Raw genomic sequence first — 14,819 nt, forward strand, 5'->3', positions numbered from 1 at the left:
AACATACGGATCGTAGAATATTCACGGTCTGTAAAATCCATCGTAGATGCTTAACAGAAAGGGTTCAGACATGAAGTGGAAGTCCAGGCAGAAGTACGGACCGTATAATATTTACGGTCCGTAAAACTCACCGTATGTTGATTCTTGAAGAGTCTTAAAGAGAAGAGGATTTACGGGCAAGTTATACGGACCGTATAATATTTACGGTCCATAAAAGTGGATCGTGCATCTGACAACTGGAGAGATTTTACGGAAGACTGTCACTGGTACAACGAACCGTATAAAATGTACGGTCCGTACATTGTTCTGTCGAGCGCAATTTTGTCAATCCAATTTTGCACAGCTTTGACTCTTATAAATACCTGATTTTAGGTTTCTTGTAAGGATATTACTACATAACTCAGTTTTTATTTTCCTTAGCATTAGTTACTCATAGTTTTGAAATCTTTTGGAGATTACAAACAATTGCAAGTAATTTCTCAAGTCCAAGCAATCAATTGTAAGCATTATGATTCCCATTATTTCTTATTGTTCTTCTTCCTCTATGAGTAGCTAATTTCCCTTACTAGGGTTGTGAACCGAATGATGGGTGTTGTGTGATTGGGTTGTGATTGATATACGCATAATGAATTATTAGAGTTTATTTATTCTTCATTCATAATTAATGGTTGCAAACATTGATTAAAGTCATAAACCTTGATTTATTTGGGAAAATAATTAGGATTGGTAAGAATAATTAACAAAGACTCAAAGCTTTAAACTTTGTTTAATAAATTCACTTAGGAATAAGAAGAATTTACTTGGCATGATTAATCGTTCTTCATAGTTACTTTCTTATATTTGGGAAAATCATAGAAAGAGATAATCTTTATTTATTGGGAAATAGTTGAGATTCATAAAGAAATTAAGTGCATTCATATAATAATTCATTAGAAGTATATCAAGATCAATACCCATGAGCATACACTCTATCTAACGGGGACACAACCTTAGTTTCTTTTACCATAAATTTCCACCAAAGCAATAGATAGCAATTAGTTATAGAAAAACCAACTATTACCAAAATCATCGGATTAAGACATTAGACCTAAAACTTAGCATCCTGCGATTTTAGTAACCTTTTCACACCATATTCCCTGTGGGATTCGACCCCAACCTTTTTGGGTTACTATATTTGACAACGTCCGCGTTATACCATTAATAGGTATAATTTGAGCATATCAAATTTTGGCGCCGTTGCCGGGGAATACAGTTTTGAAATTACTAAATAGTGTTTGCTATATTGAAGTCTTTTGCTTATTCCATCACACCTTGTTTGCTACTCTGTGTAAACCAGGTGAACATGAATCAGAATCAGCAAAATCAACGTGCTGGCAACCAGGGGAATCGGTTGAACAATCAGGCGAATGAATCAGATGATGAGAATATTTTCACTGATCTTGTTGCAGAGGAGGACTATGCATCTGCTATTGTTCAGCCTCGAGTTGCAGCTGCTAGCGTGAAAATTGATTCCTCTCTATACCAGTTGTTGAAGCTTGAGGGATACTTTCGGAACTCTACCGAGAATGACCCTCAACGTCATTTGCAGAATTTTGTGGATGTGTGTGCTAATCACATCCAGAACAACGTTCCACAAGATGCTATTCGGTTGAGGTTATTCATTTTTTCCTTAATCGGGGAGGCAAGAACATGGTTTGAGAAGCTGCCCCGAAATTCGATTACTTCATAGGCAGAGATGGTGACTGCTTTTCTCACAAAATGGTACCCCCCTAGCAAGAAGGCTGAAATTCGTGACAAGATATATGAATTCAAGCAGCGACCGGGGGAACAACTATATGAAGCCTGGGAGAGATTCAAGGAGTATTTGTAGAAGAGCCCGAATCATGGTTTTCCGGAACACATATTAATTGAGAAGTTCTACCGAGGGCTAGATCCAGTGACACAATCAGTTGCTAATAATGCAGCTGATGGTTGTTTCATGAACAAAACCTTTCGACGAGTGACCAACATACTTAACAAGCTGACGACTCATAATCAGGCTTGGCACTCAAACTGTTACACCTCGGAACTTTGGGTTGCTGAGCGGTGAAGGGGCTAACGTAAGTTACGGTGAGCATGATGTCCCTACAAGTGAGAAGGGGTACTAATAATTCTAATTAAGATTCCAAAGAAGTTAAAGGCAAGGGAGAAAAGTTCGTTAAATGAAACTCCACCGCAGTTCTGCGAAGGGGGGTTTGATGGTCGTTCTTTGAACCGTCGAACGAGTCGACGCCCCATTGATTGTGCCGTAAAATTTGGCCGGAGCGAAGACCCTTCGACGAACAGGTTGACGCTCCGTCGATCAGTTCGACGAACCGTCCTTGTCACCGTCGAATGGAAGGAAATGACAGATTTCTCACTGGAAATTTAATGACTTCGATGCCTAGATCGACGCTCTGTCGATCGCACCGTACATCTCGGTCGGGACTGATTTCATAAATTAATATAAGACCCCTCCCTCATCTTATTTCATTTCATCTCCCACTCTCTTCTCTCTAAGACCTCTCTAGAACCTTCTCCACCATTCATCCACAAGAAATCAAAGGAAAACCATGGTCAACTACACCAAATACATGAAATCAAGTTTATGAAACCCATTAAAAGTTCATCTAGGCCAAGAAAACTCAAGAAGAGTGAGTTAGGGTTTTGGTGCAAGAAGAGAAGTTCCACTCAAAGGTTGTTCATCCATCCTCTAAGGTGAGTTTTATGACCCTTTTATATGGTTTGAGTGGTTGAAAGTTGAAACACTTGAATTGTGGAAAGACATAGAAATGGGGTCATGAATGTGTGAATAGTGTCATTATTGAATAGTGATTGGAATTAATTTTGAATGTTGGTGTGCGGTGATCGTGAATATGTTATAAGTGACACTTAGACCATGGAATAAGTATTATATATGAGAAAACGCGATAACGAGTTATAATCAAAATTGTGGAGAAATCAAAGAGAAATGGTGAATTGTGGTAAATATAGATTAACGACGATTGTTGTTGCTATATTGTGAATGTTTTTATTAACGTTGGGGAGTTGATATAGGATGTGGGAAAAGTAGTATAAACAAAGGAAATGCTGTCCAATTTTCCCTAGAAATAGTGAGATGTTCTTATAGCCGAATAACTAATGTTAATGCGATTCCTCTCGAAGGTTGAAACGCGAGCATCGAAGGGGACGATCAAGCGATAAGATAGTTAAACGACAAAGGTATGTGAGGCTAGTCCTTTCCTTCTATGGCATGAATCCTATAATATGACTTTCTTTCTTCTCCATGAATCTCGTAAGTCCCGAAAAGATACGAGCTGATATCCCTAATTAGCTACACAAGGTAATGAGTTAGAGTATAGGAGTTCTAGATGTTCATGATATGATGTCATTATTGCTTACACTCACCTCATATACTATTCCCTTCAAGGTGAGGCAGGATGTTAATGAGTGCTCCATAATGGAATCGGGGACCACGACCTTACATCACCCCGACGAAGCATAGTTAACCTTGAGCCTTTACGTATGCATTATGATAAGTATATTATGATGATGATATAACACCGCGTCTACTTGGCCGGGCAGTCACCGCTAAGGCGGGCAGCTATACACCATGGCCAAATGGCATGGGTAGACACCACTAGTGGGCGTCACGAGATGATACCCCGGACGCGGGAGGCCTGGACGCAGGCTAATGACTATCACACCGATCCGATATGGATGGGCAGTTTATATATTTATGCATATATGATATGATGATGATTATGAGTAAGCCAGCATGCATCACTCCTTTTCTATTTGACAGTCAGATACAAATGTTCCTTATTGATGCTTCCTTTACTTCATTGATGTGATATTATTGTTTATGCCTCTCATACTCAGTACAATGCTCGTACTGACGTCCATTTTCTTTGGATGCTGTGTTCATGCCCACAGGTAGACAGGGAGGTGATCTTGCTCCAGACTCGTAGGAGCTGTTAGCTACTTGAGAGCACTCCATTGTTCCGGAGGTGCTTATGGTTATCCTTTTTGTGTACATGTATGTTTTGGGCACGACGGGGTCCTGTCCCGTCCATATGTCTAGTACTCTAGTAAAGGCTCGTAGATACGTAGTGTGGGTAAAATGGTCTCACAAGGCTGCTACCATGTATATATGTGTATATACTATTTAATGACCAAAAGGCTTGTGCATATAAAAGTATGTATATCTTCGAATGAAAGATGATTTTCTTATAACTTAAGTATGATTTTGATAAAAGGGCGTTCAATGAGTGTGATAAGCAGTAGAATGAGGGGTGCTCGGTGGCTAGCCCCGGGTACCCGTCGCGGCCCCTGGTCAGGTCATGACACAAACAATGCTGATGTGGTACCATATGGTAGTGCTATGATCCAGAATATTGTAAAGGAGAATCAAGAAACCCAGCAAACATTGGCAGAACTTGCAACAAATATCTCCTTGCTAACGAAGAAGTTTGATGAATCCTAGATCAAGAAAGTAAATGTTTGTGAGGATGATACAGTTTTTCCAAAAGGGATGTACCATACTCAAGATGGTCCATTCCATGATGGGCCACCTATGCAGGTTGAAGATGCTAATTATGATAATAACTCTCAAGCGGGTTACCAAAGACAGAATTACGAAGGTGGCTATCAGAATCAGAATCAATGGAGACCTCAGCAAGGTCAAGGTGCTTACAACAACTCTGGGAACTACAACAATAATTATGGTGGTGCGAACCAAGGGAGCTACAACAACAACAACAATTTCGGGAACAAGAGTTCCAATCCTTATATACCACTGAAAGGGCAGTCAACAGAGCAAGGTAGTTCGAAGGTTGAATCAATGCTTGAGAAGATTCTGGAAAATCAATCTAATTCTGAAAGGACTTTATCTGGGATGACAGAAACAGTGGGTTCCATATAGCGGCTATTCAGAAGCTTGAGTCACAGATGAGGGATATTTCTAGAGAGCAGCACCCTCCTAAAAAGGGAGGACTTCCGAGTGACACTATTCCAAATCCAAAGAATGGGGGAGGCGGTGTAGACCGTGTGTTTTCCATCACTACTAGGAGTGGTAAAATAATTTAGGGGGCTAATGAGAAGGTGATTGATCTTGAGCCGATAGATGAAGAGGATGAGATGCAGTCTGAAGCACCCATTATTGCTGATGAGAATCCTACTGACAAGAAGGTTGCTGATATTCCAGAGATGGTGAAGGAAGCTGATAACACAAGCAAACAGGCTGTAAAAGGGACTCTCCGCCCTTTGACACAGATTTTCAAATCTAAACCTTCCTTTCCTCAGAGGTTGGTAAAGAAGAAGGAAGATGCTAAGTTCGAAAAGTTTTATGATCAGTTGAAGCAGTTATCTCTAAACTTTCCCTTCTTGGAAGCTGTCAAGGAGATGCCCAGTTTTGCTAAATATTTGAAGGATCTGCTGACCAAGAAGAAGATGGTTCAATATGAAACCGTGAGTTTGACTCACACTGTGAGTTCCATCATTTCAACTACAACTGTTCAGAAAAAGGGAGATCCTGGGGCGTTTACCATTCCTTGTTCTGTTGGGCACCATGATTTTGCTCGTGCTTTGTGTGATAATGGGGCGAGTATTAATTTGATGCCTCTTGCTATATACAAACAATCAGGTTTGGGGATGCCAAGGCCGACTACTATGAGGTTACAAATGGCTGATAGGTCTATGAAAAGACCTGTTAGGGTGGGTGATGATGTACTTGTGCGGGTTGGTGATTTTATGTTTCCCGCTGATTTTGTGATTCTTGACTGTGCTGTTGATCGGGACATTCCTATTATTCTGGGGAGACCTTTCCTTGCTATAAGGAGGGCTCTGATGGATTCAGAGAAAAATGAAATCAAGTTCCGAGTCAACGATGAAGAAGTGACTTTTCAGGCTAGCAAAGGGATGAAGTTACCAAGTGCTTACGATAGTATTTCGGTAATTGATTCATTTGATGTTGTTGATGAAGCAGTGGAGTTCAAAATGGAAGAAGAAAGTTTGGGTGAAGCTCTAGCTGGTATTCTTATGCATTTCGATGCAGAAGACATGGAAGGCTATGTGGAGACAGTTAATTCACTTGTTGGGTTGGGCTCATATTCATACCACCCAAAGAAGCTAAATCTTGATCTGGAAAATAGAACAACTTTTCCAGCAAAGCCTTCAATCATTGATCCACCTAAGTTGGAGCTTAAGCAGCTCTCATCACATCTGAAATATGAGTTCCTTGGTCCAGACAATACATTACCGGTGATTCTTTCAGCCCTATTGACTGAGGAGCAGATTTTACATCTTTTGGAGGTGTTAAGGGAGTATAGGCGTGCTACTGGTTGGACCATAGCAGACATTCGAGGTATTCCATCTGGGATCTGTGAGCACAAAATCCAGTTGGAGGAAGATAGAAAACCGAGTGTAGAGCATCAGAGGCGACTGAACGAGAATATGCAAGAGGTCGTCAAGAAAAAGATCATCAAATGGTTAGATGCAGGAGTAGTTTACCTAATTGCTGATAGTAAATGGGTGAGCCCAGTCCAATGTGTTCCTAAGAAGGGCGGCATCACTGTTGTGCCAAATGCAAAAAATGAGTTGATCCCAACCAGAACTGTCACCGGATGGAGAGTTTGCATGGACTATCGCAAGCTCAACACAGCCACTTGCAAGGACCATTTCCCTATGCCCTTCATTGATCAGATGCTTGATAGGCTAGCGGGGCGTTCCTACTATTGCTTCCTTGATGGTTATTCGGGCTACAACCAGATCAACATTGATTTGGAAGATCAGGAGAAGACCACTTTTACTTGTCCTTATGGGACGTTTGCATTTAGCCGGATGACTTTTGGTTTGTGTAATGCACCAGCCACTTTCAGAGGTGCATGATGTCAATCTTCTCTGACATGGTAGAGGATTTTTTGAAAGTGTTCATGGATGACTTTTCTGTGGTGGTGATTCATTTGAAGATTGTCTTGACCATCTGGGTCAAGTGCTAAAAAGATATGAGGAGACAAATCTCGTGCTAAATTGGGAGAAGTGCCATGTTATGGTGAAGGAAGGAATCGTCCTCGGTCACAAAATATCTGAAAAGGGAATCGAGGTCGATCAAGCGAAAATTGATGTGATTGCAAAACTTTCACCACCTATCTCGGTCAAAGGTGTTCGAAGTTTCTTGAGACATGTTGGGTTCTACAGGTGCTTCATCAAAGATTTCTCTAAGATTGCCAACCCAATGTGCAAGCTTCTTGAAAAAGAGGCGAAGTTTGCGTTTGATGATAAGTGCCGGAAGGCATTTGAGGAGTTAAAAGAGCGTCTCACTACTGCTCCTATTATTGTTTCTCCTGACTGGTCCTTGCCATTTGAACTGATGTGTGATTCTAGTGTTTTTGCAATAGGTGTTGTGCTTGGGCAGAGGCACAATAAAATTATGCACCCGATCTATTATGCAAGCAGAACACTGAATGCTGCCCAGATGAATTACACAGTGACGGAGCAAGGGTTGTTTGCCATTGTGTTTGCTTTTGAGAAATTTTGGGCCTACTTGTTGGGGTCCAAAGTAGTGGTTTACACTGATCATGCAGCCTTGAGATACCTCATGGCAAAGAAGGAAGCAAGCCACGACTGATCAGATGGGTGCTATTGCTACAAGAGTTTGATTTTGAGGTGAAGGACCGCAAGGGCACTGAAAACCAGGTTGCTGACCATCTCACTCGGCTTGAAGAGGCTGCGAGACCTTCTGATGAGCTTGATATAGATGATGCTTTTTCGGATGAGAGGGCGTTGGCTGTGTCAATGGAGGTGGCACCGTGGTATGCTGACATTGCCAATTATTTGGTAACAGGCATAGTTCCAGAAGATATCAAAGCCTACCAAAACAAGAAATTCTTGCGGGATGCTCGACAGTACTATTGGGACGAGCCTTATTTATTCCGAACTTGTGCTCACAACATCATTCGGCGTTGTGTTCCTGAAAGTGAAGTGATGGCGATTCTAAAGGCGTGCCATGACTCGCCTGTTGGGGGTCATCATAGCGGAAACCGGACTGCGGCTAAGGTACTTGAGTGCGGCTATTACTGGCCGACCATTTTTCATGATGCTAATCTATTGGTGCGGTCCTGTGATCAATGTCAAAGGCAAGGGAATATCGGCAGAAGGCAAGAGATGCCGATGAATTTTGTTATGGAGGTAGAGGTGTTCGATGTCTGGGGAATTGACTTTATGGGACCCTTTGTGAGTTCGGGTGGCATGAAATACATCTTAGTTGCTGTGGACTATGTGTCAAAATGGGTAGAAGCGGTGGCTTTACCTAATAACGAGGCTAAGAGTGCTATGGGGTTCCTCAAGAAGAACATATTTACTCGTTTTGGTACTCCGAGGGTTATAATCAGCGATGGTGGATCCCACTTTCTTAATAGAGCTTTCGCGGGACTGATGGAGATATATGGTGTAAAACATAGGGTGGCAACACCTTATCACCCTCAGACAAGTGGGCAGGTTGAAGTATCTAATAGGGAGATCAAGAGTATTCTAGCGAAAACAGTAAATGCAAATAGAACTGATTGGGCCCGCAAGCTCGATGATGCTCTATGGGTATACAGGATTTCTTTCAAGACTCCGATTGGGACTTTACCCTTCAAGCTTGTATTCGGAAAAGCTTGTCACTTGCCGGTTGAACTTGAGCACAAGGCTATGTGGGCGCTAAAGAAACGGAATATGGATTGGGAGGAAGCAACCAAGCTCAGGTTGTTTCAACTAAATGAGACGGACGAGTTTTGGTACCAGGCATATGAGAGTGCAGCACTTTATAAAGAAAGGGTGAAGCAATGCCATGACAAGAAGATCCTGAAGCGAGAGTTCTACAAGGGTGACCCTGTATTGCTGTTTAACTCTGGATTGAAGTTGCTGCCTGGTAAGCTTAAATCAATGTGGTCTGGTCCGTTTGAGGTGGTAGGTGTTTCACCCCATGGAGCGATTGAGTTAAAGTCCGGAGATGGAACTCGGACATTTAAGGTGAATGGGCAGAGATTGAAGCATTATCACGGAATGGTTTTGGAGGATAGAATTGTTGACCGCTACAGGTTGAAGCACCTCGGAACGAACAATGATCTAGTGTACGCAGATAAGGAGTGAAGGTGTACCACCGTCGTGACCCGACGTTAAATCAAGCGCTTCTTGGGAGGCAACCCAAGTGTAATGTTTATTTTTTGTTCTGTTTTTGTTTGCAGCATATAGGGTAATGTTTGTTTTTTTGCAGGATACAAGATTAGACACTGGAGATGATCTATGTCAGAATCTACGGTTCGTATAAAATGTACGGTCCATAGATGGAAGCGTAGATTGAAGAAGAAAAAAACATGGTTCTCTATTAATGATCTACGCCAGAATCTACGGTCCGTATAATTTATACCGTCCATAGATGGAAGCGTAGAACATGAGTCAGGTAAAAGCTCTTTCTGCCCTTGATTTATGCCATAACATACGGACTGTATAATTTATACGGGCCGTTTGTTTAAGCGTGAACCGAGGATCGTCAGATCAATTTACTGTCGCAGATCTACGGACATATCTACGGTCGTGAAATTTATACAGTCGTAGATTTTAAGCGTAAAGGGCCAGGTAAGTTTAAGTGATAACTACACGGAAAAAAAAAATAAGAGCATAGGGTATGCATAATAACTGAGCGGTTATTTTTGCTTCAACTTCAAATCCACCATAATCCGTTTCTCTCCCTTTCAAATTCAAACACCCTAAATTCACTCCCTCTAATCCCTCCACTACCAAATCACATCCCTAAAAACACTCCTCGCGCACCATAGCCACGAAAAACCCCTTCTCACCCACAACAGTTGAAGCAAAGAAGAAAAAGGCGTTTATTTGTGTTCCTTTCTTACTAATATCTTTCAGTGAAGTTATTCATCTCCATCCCTATCAGGTTTGTTAATGCTCTCATACCCTAATTATGATCTCATGTGTGCTTCCGAGACACCCTTATGGGGGATTTCTGGGATTTTTATTGATTAAGGGAATAGAACTTGAAATCAGATGGGGCGGGGATTTGGCTGTGTTGCTGAACATTGGACTCATGGGACACGAGAATTCGGAAATCCCATTGGGTCGGTGGGCATTTCGAGTTTGTATGTCTTTAATTGATATAACCATTCGTTATGCCCACCAACTGTCCGATGAAATGCTTGAATGAGAAAAAAGAATAGATTGGGGTGAAGTCTAAGTAACCCCAACATGATACGAGCAAAATAACAGGGTTCCATGTCTAAAAACAAGTTTTGAATGCATAGGGTCAGGGAGAAGCCTGGGTAACTGATCATAGAGAAAAGGATATATACGGATAAATTTACGAGCCGTAGAAATTATACGGATCGTAAATTTGTGTCGTATATATCATGTTTAGTGAGTCTCTCTATTCTTGTTTTACGACATAACTTACGGACCGTATAAATTATACGGACCGTAACTTGTGTCGTAAAACAGTTGCCTCAGTTCCCAAAATTCCCTTCCCAAAATTTACGACGAGTTTTACGGACCGTAAAAATTAAACGGACCATATAACTCCATCGTAAAATCTCCATGAAAGGCATATCATTCTGTCCCAAATCTACGGTCTATTTTACGGACCGTATGTTTTTCACGGCCCGTATATATATATATATATATATATATATATATATATATATATATATATAAAGAGTTTTGCATCCTTGTCTACATGTTCATTATTACAGATTCTAGTATGTAGTCCACAGGTATGGCTAAAACAAGAGGTCGTGATCAGGGCACAGAACAGGGCCGAGGGTGAGGCCGAACCCAAGTCCAAACTAGGCTCCACAATGAAGACCATGCTCCTATCGCACGAACCACAAGGCTACGAAGAGCAGCCCAAACTCCGGCAGATTCCCCCTCTGATAAGGGGACCAGCAGTGATGGGGAGCACTCATCAAGTTCTCCTGACCTGCCTAGTCGAGAAGACGCGACTAATGCACCGGAAGAATCTGATGCTGAAGAGACGACACGCCTAAATGAGAACAGAATGAAGGAGCGGTCTGAACATGTTGTTAGGTTCTCGGTCCAAGGCTCGAAAGAAATATATGATAAAGGGCTGGAGCCAAAGGAAGGAGGACAGGGTTTCTGCCGGAACATCTCTGAGGAGAGGCGGATTAGTTTCGAAAGGTTGGAACACTTCCCAACCATACAGGCTATCATTGATCACCATGGATGGGGATTCCTTAGCCAGCTACTCGGCACATATGTACCATCTATTGTGAGAGAGTTCTACGCCAATTATGCGGCGGATATAAACAACAGGTACAGGCCAGCCCAACAAGCAACGACAGTGGTACGACTCCAAAAGATGACTATTAGAGGTGTAAGGATTGATTTCTCCAGCAAGGCCATCAACCGTTTTTACTTCGGGGACAACTATGAACCACCGGAAAACACTGATGAGTTAGACTATAGATTGGCGGGGAACATGACTGACCAAATGAGAGAAGTACCGTGGGTGGCCTCGGTGATTGCTAGAGGGAATCTAGTTTGGCGCACAAATTCTGGCGCCCCGATAAAAAAGAAAGATCTTTCAGTGGAGCCACAATTCTGGTGGAGTGTCCTAATGCACAGGCTACAACCAACGCAGACAGATAATCAGCTCACTATAACCCAGGCGATTGTAGTGGCTTCCATCATGTCCCGATATGCAGTTGATATAGGGAAATTGATAGCCGATGAGGTTCGAGTGCGGGCAACTCAGCCTGGTCTTTCGTTGGTTTTCCCATGCTTGATTACGGCCCTTTGTCTAAAGCCTGACATCCAGAAGTTTCCTTACTGGGACCATAAGCTGGAGGCAAAACACATCTACAGTTTGATAAAGAGCAAAGATAAAGAGGTTAAAGATAGGTTGGCAGCAGCTCGAAGCGGTGTGACAGCCCCATAATTTGTGCCATATGAGTATGATTAAAATGAGGATGAGGATACGACATTAGAGGAGACCACTGAGGGTTTTGAGACTGCCGCCACGACAGTACCCACTCCTACAGCGGTTCCGGAGTCATCGTCAGGCCCCACCTTTTTCGCAGCCCCTGGGGTTGCTACTGAGCCAGTTCCCACGACTGCACCACCTGCTACAAGAGTCACTTCCACATCTACGGCACTTCTTGGAGGTATAATGATTCCATTTAACAGACAGAACTTCCATGACTCCTATGTAAAGGCGGACAGAGCCGATCGACAGATCACTAGCCTATTAGGGGAGTTGGAGGAAGTTATAGCACGGGCAGTTCGGAAGGATATGGAGCCACTACAAGAGTTCCTTACCCAGTCTCACAGTCAAATTCACTCCAGAATTGATGGTATTGAGAGGCGAGTACTTGAGTTGGAGAGGGTATCGTCATCAACAGACTTGAGAGCAGTGAAGAAGGATATTACTCAGCTTAAGGACGACGCCCTTGCACTTCAGCTAAAGGAGGGGGGAATGTTTGGGAGTCCCCCCCCCCCCCCCCCCTCAATCAGCTATGCCGATTGACTTGGCATCTTTGGTGCCAGTGGTGCGACTTTCTAGGGAGGAGCCCTCAGCCCAAGATAGAGGCAAGAGGCCGAGAGCAGAGGAAGATGATGAAGAGGTAGACATAGTGGAGTTAGAAGAGCGCCAGCAGCGGCATGCCACGCGGCAATCTATGGTTGATTTCCACTACACAGGGGCATCGAGCAGTTTGGATCCCCCTGTTGAGTAGACGGTACCTAGCATAAGGTACTAGAGGAGGCCGGGACTTCTGTTCCCCCAGCGGACCCACTTCCGCAGACTCATACCGAGGCACAGCAGGAGAAGCATCGCATATAGTGTGCCTCAAGTAGTCCTATTCCTTATCTTGTTTATGCTTACGCTGATGCACTGAGGGCAGTGCATGCTTCTTTATTTGGGGGTGGGACTATTTGATAGTAGTGTAGTGTAAATATGTATTTAGGAACCCCCTCGGCTTTTCTTTGCCAGAGTTCTTTTCCTGAGGGGGGTTTTATTTTGTTGAAACTGGCATGTTTAGGATGTTGCTTAGGTTGAGTAGAGTAATTTTGACTTATTTGGTATTACTTTATAACTGATGGCATGTGTTATGGTTTGTTGGAAATTTTGGACCCCTCGAAATTTTGAAAAATGCATACTTAGAATAGTTATTGGTTGACATGATTGATTCTTTATATGACATTATGATTATAGGGGTATTGTGTGTGATAAATGATTACTTAGGAGGTAACAAGTGTAAAAATAATTGTCCTTATGCCAATGTGTGTGTGAGTTGTTAGTTTAATTCTGTTTAAGCATGTATAATCTAGAACTTGCCTGGTTGGTCTTGATTGAAATCCGAAAGTTAGTTTGGTTGTGAAATGATCTTAGGCTTTCTTTGTATAAATAGTCACTTTGCCTAAATAAGCCTTACCAAAAGCTGAAAATATCCCTAGTTTCCCTTTTTGAGCCTTTTGACCTTTTTCTTGGCGAGCCAAATATGAAACCTCACCCGTTGTGCAATTTATCCATCTTCGCACCCATTCCCTCCTTGATGCTACTAGATAGATGAGGCAAAGCGCCTAAGTTGGGGGTGAATTAAATGTGAAGTAGATGTTAAAAACATAAGTTGGGGGTGATGGAGTTTGCTAGTGGAGATTCGATGTGGTAGTTGCATATATATAATAATAATAAAAAAAAATCAGAAAAACTTAACACAAAAAGATTTGCAAGTTGGATAGGAATAAAACCACATCGAGGTCGAAAACTTGAAAAAAAATAAAAGGGGTTGGAAAGAAAAGGGGTGAATTAAGGTGAAAAGATGTTGTAGTGTTCAAGGAGGGGGAAGTCACTAATATCCAAAAAGTATCCTACCCGTCCCTAAGCCTACATTACAAGCCGAAACAATCCCTAATGTGATCACAACCGAATAAGCCTAGGATGAAAACATAGAAAATAAGGGCAAGCCTATGGTATTTGCATGTGTAGATATGAATTTCTTTGTGAGTGTGAGTGTTTTTCTTTTCTCTTTCGTCTTCGTCCCATTCTTGTTGTATATGTGTGTTGGGACATCCTTTGGTCTATTGGAGGGCATAAGGAAGAGAATTGAGCAAAATAAGGTGACCGCCTAAAGTAGCGTTTATGTGCATCATAATATGTTCGATAATGTAATGTCATGCATTGAAGCTTCATTGTTAGTCATAATATTCTCGGGTGGTGCATATGGGTTAAAATAGAAAATGGGGTGGTCTTTGGAAGGAAAGCGTGCATGCCAGGAGTTCAAAGTCAAAACCAATGTAGACATCAATACTCTGCGATATCTAAGTAGTAGATTGACTCATTGTGTTGTGCGACTTGCTTGAGGACAAGCAAAGACTTTAAGTTGGGGGTGTTGATGTGCCGTGAAATTATGGCACATTCGATACTTTTTTACTATAAGTTTTACTTGTTTTTAAGCAAGTTTTGGTCTTTTTGATGTGTTTGTGACATGTTGCAGATGTTTAACGTATTTCGGGAGCAAGTCATGACTATGGAGTAAAACGTTGTGCAAAGAAAAGAAAACTAACTGAAGCCTGATCTTACGGAGGAAAATACGGAACGTAGAATATTCACGGTCCGTAAAATCCATCGTAGATGCTTAACAGAAAGGGTTCAGACATGAAGTGAAGTCCAGGCAGAAGTACGGACCGTATAATATTTACGGTCCGTAAAACTCACCGTATGTTGATTCCAGAAGAGTCTTAAAGAGAAGAGGATTTACGAGCAAGTTATATGGGCCGTATAATATTTACGG

At 42.1% G+C, this 14,819-nt stretch overlaps 1 non-coding gene across 1 annotated transcript; it reads right to left on the reverse strand.

Moving 5' to 3' along the window:
• Nucleotides 1–1,784: 1,784 nt before the first annotated feature.
• LOC132643011 (small nucleolar RNA R71) lies at nucleotides 1,785–1,890 on the reverse strand. The gene has a single exon (XR_009583472.1). It is a non-coding gene; the product is annotated as a small nucleolar RNA R71 (small nucleolar RNA).
• Between the last annotated feature and the right edge of the window lie 12,929 nt (nucleotides 1,891–14,819).

The sequence above is a fragment of the Lycium barbarum genome, chromosome 5, assembly GCF_019175385.1.
Source record: "Lycium barbarum isolate Lr01 chromosome 5, ASM1917538v2, whole genome shotgun sequence".
NCBI classification, from domain to species: Eukaryota; Viridiplantae; Streptophyta; class Magnoliopsida; order Solanales; family Solanaceae; genus Lycium; species Lycium barbarum.